The sequence below is a fragment of the Podarcis pityusensis genome, assembly GCF_964106645.2.
Source record: "Podarcis pityusensis genome assembly, chromosome: 6".
Lineage (NCBI taxonomy): Eukaryota > Metazoa > Chordata > Lepidosauria > Squamata > Lacertidae > Podarcis > Podarcis pityusensis.
Genome location: NC_138030.1, coordinates 9,654,958 through 9,673,780, shown reverse-complemented (window position 1 = coordinate 9,673,780; position 18,823 = coordinate 9,654,958). Strand labels below are relative to the sequence as shown.

Sequence of the window (18,823 nt, the reverse complement as noted above, 5' to 3'; positions counted from 1 at the left end):
GGGCTCACAGGGGCAGCAGATCTGGCCTCCAAGGAAGGCTGTCATTGCCAAGTGACAGTAATGGCTGCAATACACTCCTTGAAAGCCGGACCTGCCACCTTTTCCGTAGGCTCCTCATGCTGCGTCTTGGTGAATAGGAGGCATTGCAGGTCTCCTTCCACCCTTGTTGTCAATTTACCGGTAGATCTTTATTCCCTGCTTGGTACTGATGTAAATCTCCACTCCCCATTTTTTGGCTCTCCTTAGGTTCCGAAATGTTTTGGGCCAGCCCTGGGTTTACCGCAGAAGCTGTGATTTATGCAGTGGAAGTTGCTTGCTCTAAGCAGCCCTATTAGGACAGTCCTTGTGTAGCTTGGATGCGGGTGGTGCTGTGGGTTAAACCACAGAGCCTAGGACTTGCCGATCAGAAGGTTGGCGGTTCAAATCCCCGCGACAGGGTAAGCTCCCGTTGCTCGGTCCCTGCTCCTGCCAACCTAGCAGTTCGAAAGCACAAGTAGATAAATAGGTACCGCTCCAGCGGGAAGGTAAATGGCGTTTCTGTGTGCTGCTGTGGTTCTCTAGAAGCAGCTTAGTCATGCTGGTCATATGACCCAGAAGCTGAATGCCAGCTCCCTTGGCCAGTAAAGCGAGATGAGCGCCTCAAGCCCTGAGTCAGCCACAACTGGACCTAATTGTCAGGGGTCCCTTTACCTTTTGTGTAGCTTAAGTTGATGTCCCAATCGCAAGGTTAGAAGGCAGTGGTGGGGAATTTGGCCTGATTTCATGTCAGTGGGTAGAAAGCAAAGGGAGAGATGGATGGTAGTGTGTATGGGGAGGAACTGAGGGAGGGGGGCAAAATGGATGGAGCGATGGGAGGAGGAGGACGAGGAGGGGGAGGGAGGGAGGGAGGGGGAAGTCCTCAGTAATGAATTAGTCCAGACCTCTGGCAAGAGTAATCTTTGCCCAGATGGGTGCCAGGAAAGGGACAGAAGAAAAGAGAGGGAAGGGGGTGGTAGAAAATGTGTGTGAGAGAAGGGTGTGGAAGAAAGAAAGAAAAACAGGTGGAGAAAGAGAGAGGGGGGAAGAAGGTGGCTGCTGTGAGAACAGGGTGCTGGACTAGATGGGCCATTCTCTCTTTTTATGTTGTTACACATAAAGAGAGGATTATGTGACAGGACAAGAGAGGAAAAGTGCACTTTTGACTCTAGCCCTGCTCACCATTTGCCTTGGTCTGCTAGCAAGTGGCCTCTGAAAGATTACTCTCAAGGGAATGTGGCCCTGGGCAGGAAAACAAAAGCTGCCCTACCCCTGCTCTAGGTGCATAATCTATCTGGAAATGAGTGGGGCTTAAGGGAATGCCTGCCACTCTCATTATCCTCTTGCAAGATTTATTTACAGTTAAGCAGTATGCAAATGTTGTTCAATAAATAAATCTGGCAGGGGCTTGTTCACCCAAAACAGTTCAGATGGCTTCCTGTGCCTCTGCCACCTCCTGCAAAACTCTGTGATTTAATAAAATGTGGCCCTAGTTCCAGCCAATATCTTATGTCTTGGCTCTTTATTCCTACCTCTGTCTGCAAAGCCACATTCATTGCTCAGCTTCCGGATCAGACCTGCAAGAATTGACAGTGACTATTATTCAGTCCTAAATACTCCCATGGAAAGAGGGGTGAATCAAGCTCCTTCCTTCTGTCATCTCCACAAAAGCAAAAATGGCCCAGGCACCTGATGCTTGTCAGAAAACAGAGCGGGTGGGTAGGGAACTTCAGTTCACCTTTTCTGGCTTGACACGACTGCAGAGAAGCTAGTAAAGCAATTATCAGGATATCTGCCCTGCAGTCATTTCAGCTCTCATTGCTAGGTCATAAGTCATTGTCCCAGTACCAACTACCTTGGATCAGATGATGAAGCCTTCTTGTTGGTGCTGACATTGGGGGCAGCAACCAGCCACAGGGCCTTTTTGGTGGTGGTTCTCCTTTTGTGGGATGCCCTCCCTCGAGAGGTGCATCTGTCTCCCTCTTTATTGACTTTCAGGAGATATTTAAAAACGTTCTGGTTTACCCAGGCATTTGTTGGTTGAAGAACATTGCTCCTGGCAACGCTGAGATCACCAGTTGAGAATGGTTTTAGCTGTTTTTCAGAATGTTTTTTAAACTGTTTTTAGTTGCTGTGGTTTAATGTTTCATCATCACTCTGTCTGCTGCCCTTGGACCCTTCAGGAGGAAGGGTGGGAGAAAAACTGAATGAATTAATAGAGCAATAAGAACACAGGAACCTACTGGATCAGGGCAATGGCCCACTAGCCCAGCCAACTAGAGGCCTATGAGAAGCAGCAACTGAGTGCAGCAGTGCTCTGTCCATCTGTGATTCCTGGCAACTGGTATTCAGAAGCATACAAGGGTGGAACATAGTCATCATTGATAGAAGCCACTTATCCACCATGAACTGATTGACCTATCCTCCTTCAAAGTCATCCAAGTTCATGGCCATCACTACCACTTGTGGAAGTGAATTCCATAGTGTCATTATGTGCTATGTGAATAAATACTTTCTTCTGCCTGCCCTGAATCTTCCAGCCGTCAGCTTCATTTCAGTACATTTCCGAGCACAATTCAAAGTGTTGGTGCTGACCTTTAAAGCCCTAAACAGCCTCGGTCTAGTATATCTGAAGGAGCTTCTCCACCCCCATTGTTCTACCCGGACACTGAGGTTCAGCGCCGAGGGCCTTCTGGCGGTTCCCTCACTGCGAGAAAGAAGCCAAGTTACAGGGAACCAGGCAGAGGGCCTTCTTGGTAGTGGCACCCGCCCTGTGGAACACCCTTCCACCAGATGTCAAAGAGAACAACAACTATCAGACTTTTAGAAGACATCTGAAGGCAGCCCTGTTTAGGGAAGCTTTAAATGTTTGATGGATTACTGCATTTTAATATTTTGTTGGAAGCCGCCCAGAGTGGCTGGGGAAGCCCAGCCAGATAGGTGGGGTATAAATAATAAATTATTGTTGTTATTGTTATTGGATGTCCACGAATTCCAGTGTTATGGGAGGTGTGGTGGCAGAAATCTCTATCCACTTTCAATTTCAAACACTTCTATCCCGTTGCCTCTGACTCACCTTTCCTCTAAACCAGAAAGTCTCCTGATCTCTGGATTATCTGATCTGTGGTTTGCTGGAAACCACAGGAGGGGAGAACTCTGTTGTGCTTGAGTTCTACTTGAGGATTTCCCCCAGGCATCTGGGGGAGATGATGCTGGAGCCTGGATTGGATGGGTCATTGGCCTGATTCAGCAGGGTCTTTTATGTTCTCCTTCAAAACAAGCCAAGCTTGCCAGCTCGTTCTCCTGAGAGGACTACTATAGCACAACCAGATGCCTTCATCTGCCCCAGCTGCAACAAAACATGTCTCTCCCTACAGTCAAAGCGGGTGCTGCAACCTTCCAATAGCTTGACCTCACCCCCAAAGGCACACTCCTCCACTGTTTCTTGAGACAAATGGGTTCCAGCCTGTTGGGCACAGCTTCTCCCTTCACAGTGACAGGGAAAGCTGCACTTACACTGTAATTCTATACCCATTTAACTATGAAGTACTGTAGCACCACTGAACTCAATGGGACTCATTTCTGAGCTAACAGCATTCCACAACCACAGAGCATGCCCAGTCCCAACTGGGTAGTTTTTCTGGGTCCCCCGCCTTCATTTTCCCCCACCCTCTCAAATATCTTTTTTTCTACTTCTGAGTATGTTGGGATTCTTTCAGTCTGTGCAGGGGTGGTGCCATTTTTCTGTACAATGAGTACATGCTACCTTTGAACACTGGAAATATAATTATAATGTGTCAGACATTAAAGTTCTATTTTTAGCTATTGTGCTTTTAATGGACATTAATAGGCCGGACCGCCATTCATTTCCCTAATGGGTTATAAGAACTGCCTTGCTGCACCTCAGACTAAAGGCGCTCCCAATCCAATGTTATATATCTGGTGTGGACAATGGTTGGTCCTCCAACTACAGCTCCCATCGTCCTTGACTGTGTTAGCTGGGGCTGATGAAAGTTGTATTTCGGCAACCTCTGGCAGCGGTTCTAAACCTGTGGGTCCCCAGATGTTGTTGGACTACAACTCCCATCATCCCTGAGCTCTGGCCTTGCTCGCTATGGATGATGGGAGTTGTAGTCCAACAACATCTGGGGACCCTGCCTGGAGGGACAAAGTTTTTTTTATTGACGTATACAGACCTTCTTCTAGTAACAATCTTGACAGCTATAGTGTACTGTCAACTCTAGTAGAAATTCACTGATTTTCAAAAGCACAGCCTCTCTTGTCTATATTGCAGAAGAATCTTGCCAGTCACTCTTGAATATGGCAGTATAAGACTTCGTGGGTGTAGATAAAGGGAAGCATTTAAACAGAAGCATTAAGAATACAGCAAACTGGTGGCGGAGGAGCAGATCTTAGAAGGAATAGTCTCTGGGAGGACACAGAAAGCCAGATGATTCCAGGGACCGAGCCTCTGCAAGCACTTGTTGGAAGTGAAACGAAATCAAATCCCCAAACCACATTTTATTTGCAAGGGGGAAATTCCTTTGGATTGCCAAAACACAACTGTATGCATTGCCAGGACACAATTACATGCGGTAACATGGATAAACCAGATTTTTTTGAGTGCGTGTGTGCGGAGATAAGAAAAAATAAATAAACGAGTGCAGGATCCAAATGTAGGATAGTTCATTCTCCCCCTTCTTTATCTTGCTCCTCTTACAAAAAGCATGGCCAGATAAAGGACCGTAATTACCCTAGCATTCTTTTCCAGCGCATGGCCAGAAGTACTCCGAGCGCTGGGTATTAATAATTCGCAGCTGGGCTGAATGCAAAGGTTGGGGGGGGGGGGGAGGGGAGAGTAGATTTAGGAGGGTTGAGCTGTCCAGGTAAGTTTTCTTCCAGGACCCTGCGACAGACAGAGCGGCGCCCTTTAGACGCCCCACGCCTAATCCATCCCCTCCCCACACGTTTCGCTTTTGATTTGTGGACCTTTCGCCCTAACAAAGACACGTGGCGTCCTTAGCTGGGGTTGAGAATAGGAATCGGTGGCTTTCCACTAATTCCGGGGCTGTTTGTCGGCGGCGAGGAGGGGCCGAATCAAAGGGAAAACAGGCCTGGCATTAGGAAGAGACCTGGGTTCGAATCCTGTCTTTTTCATGGACCCGGAGAACCCGGGACCTTGCGCGCATCACTCCTTCCCAGATGCCCCTCTCTGCCCGCAAAATGGAAACAATTTCAGAGATTGAGGCTCTCAATCCCAAATCTGTTTTTAACAGGGCTGAGCAGGGGTGCCAAGTTTAATAAAATATTGAGGGGGTGGGTGGGCAGGTAAGCCCCGCCCCGCAAATTGATCACATGACGAGGTGCACGCACACCATTTAAATGGCAATGCCCATTAACTTGGGGAGCGGCCCCGTCAAATATTTTATGGGGGGTGACAAAGACCCCTCGGCCCCTAGGAGTTGGTTCCTATGGGGCTGAGCGATTAAAACTGTGGCTCCCAAACTTTGCCCCCCCACAACTTGGTTCCAGTGCCTTTTACCCTGCCCTATAAAAAGCATTTTTCAAAACAGTAAGAATTAATTCACATTGATTCAGACTCCAGTTTAAAGTTATTTAGTTTGATTAGTTCAAGAAAACTCATGCACTTGATCCAATGATTCCAGCTTTTCAAAATCTGATGGTCATTTACATGGACATAGTCAAGGGACTGCAAGAAGATCAAATCTATCCATTCTGAAGGAAATCAGCCCTGAGTGCTCACTGGAAGGACAGGTCCTGAAGCTGAGGCTCCAATACTTTGGCCACCTCATGAGAAGAGAAGACTCCCTGGAAAAGACCCTGATGTTGGGAAAGATTGAAGGCACAAGGAGAAGGGGACGACAGAGGACGAGATGGTTGGACAGTGTTCTCGAAGTTACCAGCATGAGTTTGACCAAACTGCGGGAGGCAGTGGAAGACAGGAGTGCCTGGCGTGCTGTGGTCCATGGGGTCACGAAGAGTCGGACACGACTAAACAACAACAACAACAAAAGGGGGGGCAGCTCCCCCCTAGATCAATCAAAATCAATACAAATCTAAGGTTCTGTCCCCCTATCAACAATCATTTACACCTCCAGTGACACCCTGCCACACTCTGCGCTTAAGAAGCATAGTCTGTGATAATTCTTACTATGTGTACATATTTATAACATTCGAATGCCTCCTTCCTACAAGGAGCTGAGTCTCCCTCCCCGCTTTATCCTCGCGCCAACCCTGTAAGGCTAAGAGACATCAGCTGGCCTAAGGTCGCCTAAGCTTTGCGTCTGAGTGGGGATTTTGCAGCTAAGTCCCCTGCTGTAATGGCAATGCACTAACCACTATAGCTGACCCGGGTGGCACTGTCTAAACCACAGAGCCTAGGGCTTGCTGATCAGAAGGTCGGTGGTTCAAATCCCCGTGATGGGATGAGCTCCTGTTGCCGTGTCCCTGCTCCTGCCAACCTAGCAGTTCGAAAGCAGGTCAGAGTGCAAGTAGATAAATAGGTACCGCTCCGGCGGGAAGGTAAATGGCGTTTCGTGTGCTGCTCTGGTTTGCCAGAAGCTGTTTAGTCATGCTGGCCACATGACCTGGAAGCTGTATGCTGGGTCCCTCGGCCAATAAAGCGACATGAGCGCTGCAACCCCAGAGTCATCCACGACTGGACCTAACGGTCAGGGATCCCCTTTACCTTTAACCACTATACCGGACTGTACTTGTGGCATGTTTCAAGGGGCATATTGACCCAGAAGCAATCCCCACTGCATTCAGGGGTTCTTACTCCTAAGTAAGTAGGTATAGCATTGTGGGCTTAGGGTGTTCAACACAGTGCCTGCTGAAAGTGTTGGGATACAACTCAACTTGCACTGGAAGCTGATGCGTCTGCCTGGGAGAAGGGAGAGAGAAAAAGACCCAAGTTCCCTACCTTGTCCTTTCTGAAGAAGAAGAAGAAGAGTTTGGATTTGATATCCCGCCTTTCACTCCCTTTAAGGAGTCTCAAAGCGGCTAACATTCTCCTTTCCCTTCCTCCCCCACAACAAACACTCTGTGAGGTGAGTGGCTCTGAGAGACTTCAAAGAAGTGTGACTAGCCCAAAGTCACCCAGCAGCTGCATGTGGAGGAGCGGAGACGCGAACCCAGTTCCCCAGATTAGGAGACTACCGCTCTTAACCACTACACCACACTGGCTCTCACTGAGTTCTCTTCTGAACTCACCTGTGCTGTTCATTTCCTCAGGTGCTAGCCTTATGCACTCTCAGGGTTGTTAACCTCATTTCCTAACTCCTTTTTCAGCCTCACCTTGGGAGAAGAGACATATTTGTGCGGGTCTCCTGCTGAGATGCCAGAACACGCATGACTCCAAGCATCTCCAACTAAGTTAGACAGAACTAGGAATCCCGCCCCCCATTCCTCCCACCCCATTTTGCAATTAGTTTTTTTTTAAATTAACTTGCAATTAGTTTCTTGATTCAGGAAGCCCCAGGAAGGGGCTTGATTGATTCAGGGGGCCCTCTCGCCCCCACTCTCTTATTTTTAATTACAGTACTGTGTCATTTAAATGGGATTGTTTTGGTGTATATTTTAATAAGGGGTGATTCTATTTTTATGTTGCAACGCGATGGATTTTATTTGGCATTAATTTTAATTGTGTATTTTAATTGATGCACGTGCGATTTGTTTTTATACTTGTGAACTGCTGAGAAGCCTATTCTGCACCCGGTAGGATATGTAGAAATAAATAAATAAATAACATTAGTAAATCAAATTTCCATTCCTCCACGATCTTACTATGCCAAAGCGACTTATTCTCTCACCACCCCTTTCCTTCTGCGATATGGTAATAATCATGCTGACCTATAGTGGAGCATTTACCCTGTTTAAGAACCAGCAAGTATTTATTTTAAGCCTTACTCCGCATTTCCTGGACCGTGCACAGTTCCAAATAGAAGCCGACCCCTTAGATTCTTCTTTTATTTTTATTTTTTTTAAAGCAATTTATTAAATTTTACAATAAAAATAAACATGATAAACAATGTAACATTGATCTTAACATATTTTCACATTTTCTTTGGACTTCCTCACATCTCCCGCTCCCATTTTCATCGTTAAAACATTTTGTCAGCAATTTATCCTCTTATTTAAATTCTTATATCCCTTCTATATTTCCTAATCTTATAATTCTCAGAAGAAGCTAAGTTTCACAGTCTTACTTATTTTCTTAAAAACTTCTAAATTTAGTGGTGCTCAGTTATTTTGATCTAGCATCTTATTTAACATTCACTCAAATTGCAATACTTTTGTAAATAGTTCTTAAATTTCTTCCAGTCCTCCTCAGTCCTCTCTTCTCCCAGGTCACGGATTCTGCCGGTCATTTCAGCCAGTTCCATGTAGTCTATCAGTTGTATCTGCCATTCTTCCAGTGTGGGTAGATCTTGAGTTTTCCAGTGTTTTGCGAGAAGTATCCTTGCTGCTGTTGTTGCATACATAAAAAATGTCTGGTCCTTCTTTGCCACCCCTTGGCCGACAATACCCAAAAGGAAAGCCTCTGGTTTCTTAGTGAAGGTATATTTAAATACCTTTTTCAGTTCATTATAAATCGTTTCCCAGAACGCCTTCACTTTAGGGCAAGTCCACCAGAGGTGGAAGAACGTTCCGTCACACTCTTTGCATTTCCAACACTTATTATCAGACAGGTGGTAAATTTTAGCAAGTTTGACTGGGGTCATATACCATCTATAAATCATTTTCATTACATTTTCTTTCAGGGCGTTACATGCAGTAAATTTCAATCCATTACTCCACAACCTCTCCCAGTCCTCAAACATGATATTATGCCCAATATCCTGTGCCCACCTTATCATAGCCGATTTAACCGTTTCGTCTTGTGTATTCCATTTCAACAGCAAGTTATACATCCTTGAAAGTACCTTAATCTTTGGTTCTAACAATTCTGTTTCTAATTTCGATTTCTCCACCTGGAACCCTAGTTTCTTATCATTTTTAAAAACTTCTTTAATCTGAGCGTAATGTAACCAATCTCGCACTTTGTCTTTCATTTTCTCCAGACTCTGCAATTTCCAATTGTCTCCATCCTTTTCTAGTATTTCCCAATATTTTGGCCATTTAGCCTCCATATTGGGTCTTTTTCGGGCCTTGGCTTCCAAAGGTGAAAGCCACCTTGGTGTTTTATTTTCCAGCAAGTCTTTATATTTTGTCCAGACATTAAACAATGATTTTCTGACAATATGGTTCTTAAAGGCCTTATTTGCTTTAACCTTGTCATACCATAAATATGCATGCCATCCAAAGGTATTGTTGAACCCTTCCAGATTCTTCTTTTATTTCATGGAGGACGGTTGCCTCGAGAGAACTTCCATCCTCCCCTCAAAGCGCCAGGAGTTCTGCCTGTGAATTTCCCCTTAAAAGCTGCTCTACAGCTTCTACTGGTGGAGAGCTGGGGTCCCATCATCTCAGCCCCCAGCCAGCATACCCAATGGTCAGGGAGGATGGGAGCTGGGAGTACAACAGCGCCTGGAAAACTACAGGTTCCTTGTCGCTCTGCTCCGACCTTCTCCTCCACGTAGTCTGAAAACCATGGCAGTCAGCCCAAGAGGATTCCTTCTACCTGCATTGCATTGCATTGCATTTGCAGACGTGGTCGCGCGGCTGCATGGCTTTTCCCTCCCAAGAAGGGGACCTTTCACAACCACCTTTCTGTGTGTCTCTCTGACGGGGGTGCCAACTTGAATAAAATATGGGGGGGGGGGGTGTTTCCAGGTAAGCCCCACCCCGCACAATTGATTGCATGACAACGGTGCGTGCACACCATTTGAGTGGCAATGCTCATCAGCTTGGAAGGGGCAGCCCCCTCAAATATTTTATTGGGGGTGGAGGTCCCTCGGCCCCTAGGAGTTGGCTCCTATGCTCTCTGATGCTTCGGCCCTCGAAGATTCACGGGGTGGCGACTTTCCACCTCTATTCCTTGGAGTCTCACTCCATTGAAATGGAAGCGATGCGCAGCGGAGTCGCCTCTAATGAAATATAACATACATTCAGCATCAGGTCTTTCTTGTGATCCTCACCAGAAACACCTGACTGTCCGTCGTTGGAAACAGAAAACTGGGTTAGACGAAACTTCGGTATTTGAGCTAGCGGTACTTCTCATAGGTTCCCAATATTACATACACTGTATATATATATTTGCAAATGATAATACTTTATAAAAAGGCTAGAAATTGTCCCTTCTCCCTCAAATAACTGGAAATTCCAGGAAACCGTCGCGCTGTTCATTTCCAGGGTTCGGGGCAAGGGAAAGTCGGCATTTGCGTCTGAAAAACGGCCGTTTCGGTCCATCCTACTTATTTCACATGGAAGAGATTTAAGAGTGTTTTTCCCGCGTCTCAGGACGTGCGTTGCCCGACTCGGAAGTAAGCTCCCTTTTCTTTAATGAGGCTTGCTCACAATTAAATGTGGAGCAGTCTTAAAAGTACTTCATTTTGGCTGGGTCTTGTCCCGCCTTTATCCCGCTTAATTAAACCTGGCTAAAGTAAGTTTCAAATCTGGCTGCCAAAACCTGAGCACAGAGAACGTTCCCTAAAGCTGGAAATCCAGTCCCATAGCTGAAAAATTACGCAGGACCTCAAAGAGCAAATTCAAAATGAAGATCTTTGATATCTCCTGATTTTCCCCCGGATTGTTATGCTCTTAGGTAGTTCGGGATTCTGGAAACTTAAGTGACCATTTTCTGCCCGTCTTAATTACTCCCTTGTCATGGTAGAATGATGTGTATTGGATCTGTGCAGAATGTCTGTGAATTATGAGCCATCTTTAAACATCAGACGATAGACTGTTCCGTATGCAGCTCATGGACATATATCGTCTATTTTAGAGTATGCCACTAGAATAGCTTAATGCAGTTTAAAGTGATTTTAAGATCTAGATTTTAAAGATGCACGCCATCTTTAAAATAAATACTATACACCCATTCATATCAAGACTTTTTGTGTCAACTACATCTGTACTTTTACACGGCGATGTGTTTCCCATCTGGGTAGCATTATTAACTTGACAACGTATGCAAAATATAAAATGCTTCTTTAAAAAACGCACAATCAATTTATGTTTATATGATTCCGTACAGATTTATTTTTATTTTTATTTTTAAATGGGCTGCGTGCGCGCTCGTGTGATTTACTAGCAATTTCCAGAGGGCAATACATCTGTTAGTATTTGCGGTGCCACAAAGCTCATTTTTATGTGTTAGTTGCAGCCTCTCCGGAAAACGTACAAAATAGTTTTCTATTGTTCGTAGATTCCCACTGACAAGTTAAGGTGGTCGGGATCGCTCTGCGTTAACCGTTCAGATCAAATCAATCATTATTTACAGCTTTCAGCAACGGTTAGATAATGTTTAATATTTGGTTAGTGTTAAAAGAGATCGAAGCGCAGCATTTTACCGAAGTCGAGTTAGCAACTCAATTCTTCATTAGGTTGTTAAATTAGGCTTTAATGAACTGTATTCATTAAGGATGGGGTGTCCGTCGATTTTATATCTCGATGAGGCGATTTGTCGGCCATATATTTGTCAGTCCATCTATTTGCGCAAGAGATCTAAAACCAGCGTTTTCTTAGAAACCCTTTTTTCCTGGAGTTTGTCCAGTCTATAGTCCGTGAATACTGTACCGGCTCCAATGCAAGCTGAGATCTACGTATCGAGTAAACCGATCACTCCCTACTCCCGCGGTGCTAATAAAATACAATAATAAAAAATAATAAATATATCGATGAAACGCCTTGAGATTTGTTTTCTTCAAAGGCACACATGATCTCTCAAATGATTAAAAACTAGCAGGAAGCGCTCTGAGGGACGTGGGCACAGCTGCTCAGCTCTTCAGGCGCAATCCCAGACTACTGGGATTTACTTTCGAGTAATAAGCTTGTTTGGCACCAACTCACGCACTTTGTTTAGAAGATGGACTTCGGCGGACAAATTGCGAATGACACTGATTGCAAGTGGGGAAGAATTATTCTAGGGAAAAGAAAATCTGCTCTCTATAAGCGGACAGCGAAGGACTTAGGACCCCGCGACCGCAGGCTGTATGGACACTATACATTGAAAGCACGTTATTTGCCTCAAACAGTTCTGGGACTTATAGTTTGGAAAGAGTGTTGGGAATTATAGCTCTGTGAGCGGGAAAACTACAGCTCCCAAGATTCCTTGAGGGAAATAATGTGCTTTAAATGTATGCATAGGCACCAACCACATATTTCGGCTTAGCCTGTTTGAGGATCGGCCTTATAATCAATCAGGTTAACCTAGCAATGTCTTTCCTTCCAAATAAGATGTACGAGCAGGCAAACCGTTTTCGAGGGCGGCTGCTGAATTATTTTATGCCTCTTCCCTTGCCTTGCATAATAGACCCCGCCCCACCCCGAAATGCAACCTGGTTAAAGCGACTAACTTTAATTAAAACCCCGCAGGCCGCGTAAAACTTGACGATCACCTTAAATCACGGAAGTCGCAGTTACTTATTTTATGTTTTTCAACTGTTAGCTCAATGCGAAGCAATTTCAGCGGGTCTCGTTTCGCGGTGAAATTGACTTAAGACCGTAGCCTTGCAAAAGCCCTGAGACTGCCAAGACGACTGCATTGCTGCGAAATTAACATTTAGGATCCCGGAGTGCGTGTTCTATATGGCACACACCTGACGATCGAAACGTCAGTACAGGAAGCAAACCTTTCCTTCGAAAGCCCAGAGAAGATTCAAATCCACATCCCCCCCTCTCTACCTGTCCAGAGTAGTTTTTCTCTAGGCGTTTTGGGTCCCGATTCCAAGCGCCTCTTGCAAGGAACAAGCGAGGAGGCGCTTCCGCCAGGCGCGCAGCAACAGAAAAAAGAGAGAAGATTGCTGGGGGATGGGGAGAGAGACATGCATCTTATTTGGAAAGTAGGAGAGATTATTTTGGAAGGTGGAAGGCAGTAAAAGATCGGGGAAGGGAGACCTAGACAGAGGGATCGAGAGAGGGAGCCCGAAGGGAGTGGGAAGGCAGAGATGTTACGTGAAGTGAAAAGGAACAGCCTCGCGGGCTGGTTGGAAGGAAAGGAAGATAAGAAGGGTCGGCGGGGAGGAGGCCGAAGAGGCATCTCTGGAAGCCGGAGGAACCCGTCTCTGGAAAGGGTTAAACAAGCAGATCGCCCTGCAGGGGAATAATATTATTTGCCTTGCTTGACTCCGGCTGGCGGGGATTCCCTTTGGGTGAGAAAATGCCAAACCGGGCTCAGTCCTCCAAACGGGTTTCCTCACCCTCCATCCGCAGGACAAGAGGGAGTCTTAACGCAGGGGTCGCTTTCTCAGGATAATAAATGTATTTATTGTGATTCCTGCATTGCAAAAGGGTTGGACTAGATGGACTCCTTGGGTTCTTTCCAGCTCTACGGTTCTATGATCCTTTAGTTTGTTGTTGTTTAGTCGTTTAGTCGTGTCCGACTCTTCGTGACCCCATGGACCAGAGCACGCCAGGCACTCTTGTCTTCCACTGCCTCCCGCAGTTTGGTCAAACTCATGTTCGTAGCTTCGAGAACACTGTCCAACCATCTCGTCCTCTGTCGTCCCCGTCTCCTTGTGTCCTCCATCTTTCCCAACATCAGGGTCTTTTCCAGGGAGTCTTCTCTTCTCATGAGGTGGCCAAAGTATTGGAGCCTCAGCTTCACGATCTGTCCTTCCAGTGAGCACTCAGGGCTCCTTCAGAATGGATAGGTCTGATCTTCTTGCAGTCCATGGGACTCTCAAGGGTCTCCTCCAGCACCATAATTCAAAAGCATCAATTCTTCCGCGATCAGCCTACTTTATGGTCCAGCTCTCACTTCCATACATCACTACTGGGAAAACCATAGCTTTAACTATCCTTTAGTTAGCACACCTTAAAGGTTAAGGTCCGCAGGCCGGAGGAAGTTAAGCGCGTCTAAGATCCTAAAATCCTAAGCGCACGTACAGAATAGCCAGCCTCAATGGAGGCCTAGGTTAGGGTTCCTCTGAAATCCATGGCGCAATCCTATCCACGCTCCCTCAGAATCCAGGGCCATTCATTTCAACGGAAATAACTCCTCAGTATGTAGCAGTATAACTCCTCAGTATCTAGCATCGCTTCCCCCGACGCCTGATACCCTAAAAGGCCTGTTTACGCAGAAGTAAGTCTCGCCGAGTTCGAGGGAGCTTGCTCTCAAGTAAGGATCACAGCCTAAGGAATTTACCCCGCGTTTATTTCAATGGGATTGAAACACCCTCGCGTGATGGAGTCCAGTTAGTCGCGTGCAGTTCCATAGGGAGAGATAAAGTCAATAAATCTATCGCGAAAATGGCAAGGGGTGGTGCGGTTTTTTTGGGGAGGGATGACCTGACATTTCTAAATATGAGATGGGGAGGATGAGGGAGGGGGGAAAAAACTCGTGGTCGTGGGAGCGGGGCGCAAAGCAAACCCACCCACAATTTTGCTAACTAGAACATTACACTTTGAAGGTGACGCGTAGCTTCATGCAGGACCGTGTGAACGTTGGAATTCAGTAGAAAATGCTGGTCTGCGTTGCTCAGATTTCGGGTGATGGGCACGAAGAACACAATTCACTTGCTCTAGGGGAACCAATTTGCGGGGAGGCGTGCTGAAAGAACAATTTCTCCTGGTCTCAGCCCGCTTGCCAAAAGCTTTTCAAATCTGAATTCTGAATCTGAATGTTCAGCTGTCCTGCTGGATTTAAAGCTTTTATGGGCTGTGATGGGGAACAAGAAGTACTATACTGTACAGTCAAAGCTTAACCCTATTAAATGTCATTGATTTTAAGCAGAGAGTTAAGAACATGCGTACACGCCTCCCACTGAATGCAATGGGACTTGAAAATGCATAATTTTATTTGGATTATATCCAAGATGTATTTTTTCCCTTGCAGGTTAGGCATCATGATTGCCAAAGAATTCATCAGCAAAATGTAAGATTTAAGGGGGTCTCTGTTTTTCCAAAACGAAGTGTACCTAAAAAATGTGTTTCAAAAGGAAGTTCCAAAACTTGTGGAAGTTCCAGAACGTGAATCATATTTCTGAAAGTTTGCCTAAACTTGAATGTGTGGGAAATCATCAGCCGTAAGGCTCTTGGGCATTCCATCGAAGCCAGTGGGGTTCAACTTCATGTAAATGTGCCTGGCTGCCTTATATCCAAGGGCTTCACTTCAACCTGACTGTAAAGGGAGGTCAGCTGGAATACAGTAGAATAAGGAGTCCAGGGTTATATTACAGCAAACATGACAATGAGCAGCAAGGTTCAGTTGCTTCACATTTTCTTCTGCTCCACTTGGGGATGGTGGAATAGATGCTGGGGAGAGATATTTGCAATTCTGGTCTGATTCATTTAAGAATCTTCTATGTTAGATCCCATACAGCCTGACATGCTTTTATACTCTTGCTCATAGAATTGTAGAGATGGAAGGGGCTCTGGGGGAATCATCTAGTCCAGGGTTTCCCAAAAGTGGGTCTCCAGCTGTTTTTGGACTACAGTTCCCAGCATCCCTGACCACTGGTCCTGCTAGCTAGGGATGATGGGAGTTGTAGTCCAAAAACAACTGGAGACCCAAGTTTGGGAAACCCTGATAGTCTAACTCCCTGTAATGCAGGAATATGCAGTTGTCCCATATGGGGATCGAACCTGCAGCCTTGACATTGTCACCTGCAAACTTGGCATTATTAGCACTATGGCGCTGTGGGTTAAACCAGAGAGCCTAGGACTTGCTGATCAGAAGGTCAGCGGTTCATATCCCCGCGATGGGGTGAGCTCCCGTTGCTCGGTCCCTGCTCTTGCCAACCTAGCAGTTCGAAAGCAGGTCAAAGTGCAAGTAGATAAATAGGTACCGCTCCAGCGGGAAGGTAAATGGCATTTCCATGCACTGCTCTGGTTCGCCAGAAGCGGCTTAGTCATGCTGGCCACGTGACCCGGAAGCTGTACGCTGGCTTCCTCGGCCAATAAAGCGAGATGAGCGCCGCAACCCCAGAGTTGGTCACGACTGGACCTAATGGTCAGGGGTCCCTTTACCTTTACCTTAATAAACCACTGAGCCTTGGGCTTGCTGATCAAAAGTTTGGTGGTTTGAATCCCCGCAACAGGGTGAGCTCCCGTTGCTCGGTCCCAGCTCCTGCCAACCTAGCAGTTTGAAAGCACGCCCCAAAGTGCAAGTAGTGCTTCTCTGGTTTCTCCAGATGTGGCTTAGTCATGCTGGCCACATGACCTGGAAAAACTGTCTGCAGAACAGACAAACGCCAGCTCCCTTGGCCTGTAAAGCGAGATGAGCGCCGCAACCCTCGAATCATTCGTGACTGGACTTAACTGTCAGGGGTCCCTTTACGCTTACCTAACCAACTGAGCTATCCAGCTTTATTTTGCCTAGGCTACAGAAAGCCTTTAAGCCGACACCTGAACTTGCAATTACAGGATTTATTGAAGCTGACTGAACACTTTGTGGCTTTGTGCCTGGGCTTGAATGCCCCATTTTGATCACCACCACTTGGTGGAACATGGTTGACAGGGCATCTCTGTCTGTGGAGCAGATGTCGCCCGGATGGCTACAAACATCTTGAAACCTGTAGTGGGCTGAATGCCGTCTGTAGGATTGCAGCGTTCAGTCTATGCACAACTCTCGGTGGTATCAATTGGGAGGTAAGGAACTTTTGTTTGGAATGGTGTGCAGGATGCTACATTTAATCAACAGCCATGTTAAAATGGAATATTTGGAGTGACGCTCATATCCTAGTTCTGAACCATTAGAATACTGCCAATGAACAGCTTGTTTTGCACAAGTTCTGTTGGGATGAATTGGAATTGGAGTTGTACAGGAGCACATTGCCGCCTCATTTGCAACATGTTTTTAAAGCAGCCATAAAAAGATAACAGGACCCCTGACCATTAGGTCCAGTCGTGACCGACTCTGGAGTTGCGGCGCTCATCTCGCTTTATTGGCCGAGGGAGCCGGTGTACAGCTTCCGGGTCATGTGGCCAGCATGACTAAGCCACTTTTGGCGAATGAGAGCAGTGCACGGAAATGCTGTTTACCTTCCTGCCAGAGTGGTACCTATTTATCTACTTGCACTTTGACGTGCTTTTGAACTGCTAGGTTGGCAGGAGCAGGGACCGAGCAACGGGAGCTCACCCCATCGCGGGGATTCGAACTGCCGACCTTCTGATTGGCAAGTCCTAGGCTCTGTGGTTTAACCCACAGCACCACCAGCGTCCCTAAAGCAGCCATAGTTGTCTTCAAAGCATTCTGGGACCTGCAGCTTCCTGATAATGCTGGGTGTGGTTAGGAGACCCATATTCTACTTACAGAGCTACACTTCTCAGAGTGGTTTAACAATCAAACCCTCTTCACAAGGAACTGCTGAACCACACAACAACATCATGAATGAATGACTATCCAAAAGCCTGATTAAATGTGAATGGCTTTGCCTGGTACCTAAAAGCTGGCAATCTTGGCTTCAGGTTGAGTTTCTCTGGGGTGCGCATTGTAAAGCAGTCCTTTTATTTCCCCAGAGTGTCTCAGATGGTGCATCATTCAAGGAAAAAGTGGTGGCTTCCAATGAGGCTCACAGATTTTATTCCCCTGGGATGCTGTGGAACACCCAAGGCATTCTGGGAAAATTGAAGCATCCTATGCTGTCCCTGCCACTACTGCTACCATCACAGGGGAGCAACAGGGAGAAAAAAAATGAGTTAAAGAAATGGGAGCAGGGGGAGTCACAGAAACTAAAATGAAAGAAGCAATATGGAACCAATAACGAAACAAGTGTGATTTTTTATGAATGAGCAATTGAACACACGAGTTAATGTATCATGAAAATGAATGGAATAATAAAGCAAACACACATAGCACTGATTCAGATGAACATTTAGGAAGTGGTCACATGTAGCCACTTGAAAACACAGCAGAGATTACTATATTGCTCTTGTGGGACAGCTTTGCTGTTTGTACCATCCTGGCCACAGCTGGAAGATTTAGCCACACCTTGGGTACAGGTGTGTGCTAAAACATGTGGTGGAATGTGTGATTTGCTAGGGCTGCAAACTGGGAAATGGTACAGAGAGTTCCGCCTCAAAGGAGGTGGGATTATAAAAAGGTGTGCCAACATGGTCATCTGTGTGAATCCTTATGGTGGGTAAGCTCCTTATAGGTGAATCTGTCCAATTTGGTTTCTCTTTTTCCCCAATCTTAAATTCATTTTTTAATATATACTGTATTCCCACACCAGTTTGCATTTTTTTAAATCCTCAAGAGAAAAGCATTTTAGGGCAAATGCCTTCTACTATACATGCACTTGTAGCTTACTTTTTTGGGGCAAATAAATCTTATCTACTAGCATGCATTTTTGTATGTTATTTTCCTAATATATGCACATTTATGCATATTTTACCTCAGTGTGTGTATTTTTGTATGCAGTACTCGGCCAATTAAGTGCACTGCAGAAGTTGGAGGATTTTGGTTCTCATACAGTTTTGGAAGTGCAAATTAGGTAGGTTCACATTCAAATGGGAATGGAAATCAAATTTTCCTCCATCCCTAGCTCTTTGTCAGCTTCCATCCTGGGTGAGATGCAGAAATAGCCACAGGCCTGGTGGAGTGTCTGGCCTAATGAGCAGAGCAACTCGTGCCCCTATGGACCAGTTGCTGAGAATGAAAGTCCCCACCTCCCCACAGCTGTCTAAGTCCCCTCCTCTCCAAGGATTTCCCCAAGCAATCAGAGACTGTGCCTGTGTGAAG

At 46.0% G+C, this 18,823-nt stretch overlaps 1 protein-coding gene across 1 annotated transcript in view; it reads right to left on the bottom strand.

The window, feature by feature from the left end:
- The window catches only part of GATA5 (GATA binding protein 5), a 53,661-nt gene extending 40,570 nt beyond the window's left edge, over nucleotides 1–13,091 (bottom strand). The window contains exon 1 of the mRNA XM_081011446.1: nucleotides 12,823–13,091. The gene's annotated coding sequence lies outside the window, so the exon portion shown is untranslated. The remainder of the gene's footprint in view (nucleotides 1–12,822) is intronic.
- Nucleotides 13,092–18,823: the final 5,732 nt, after the last annotated feature.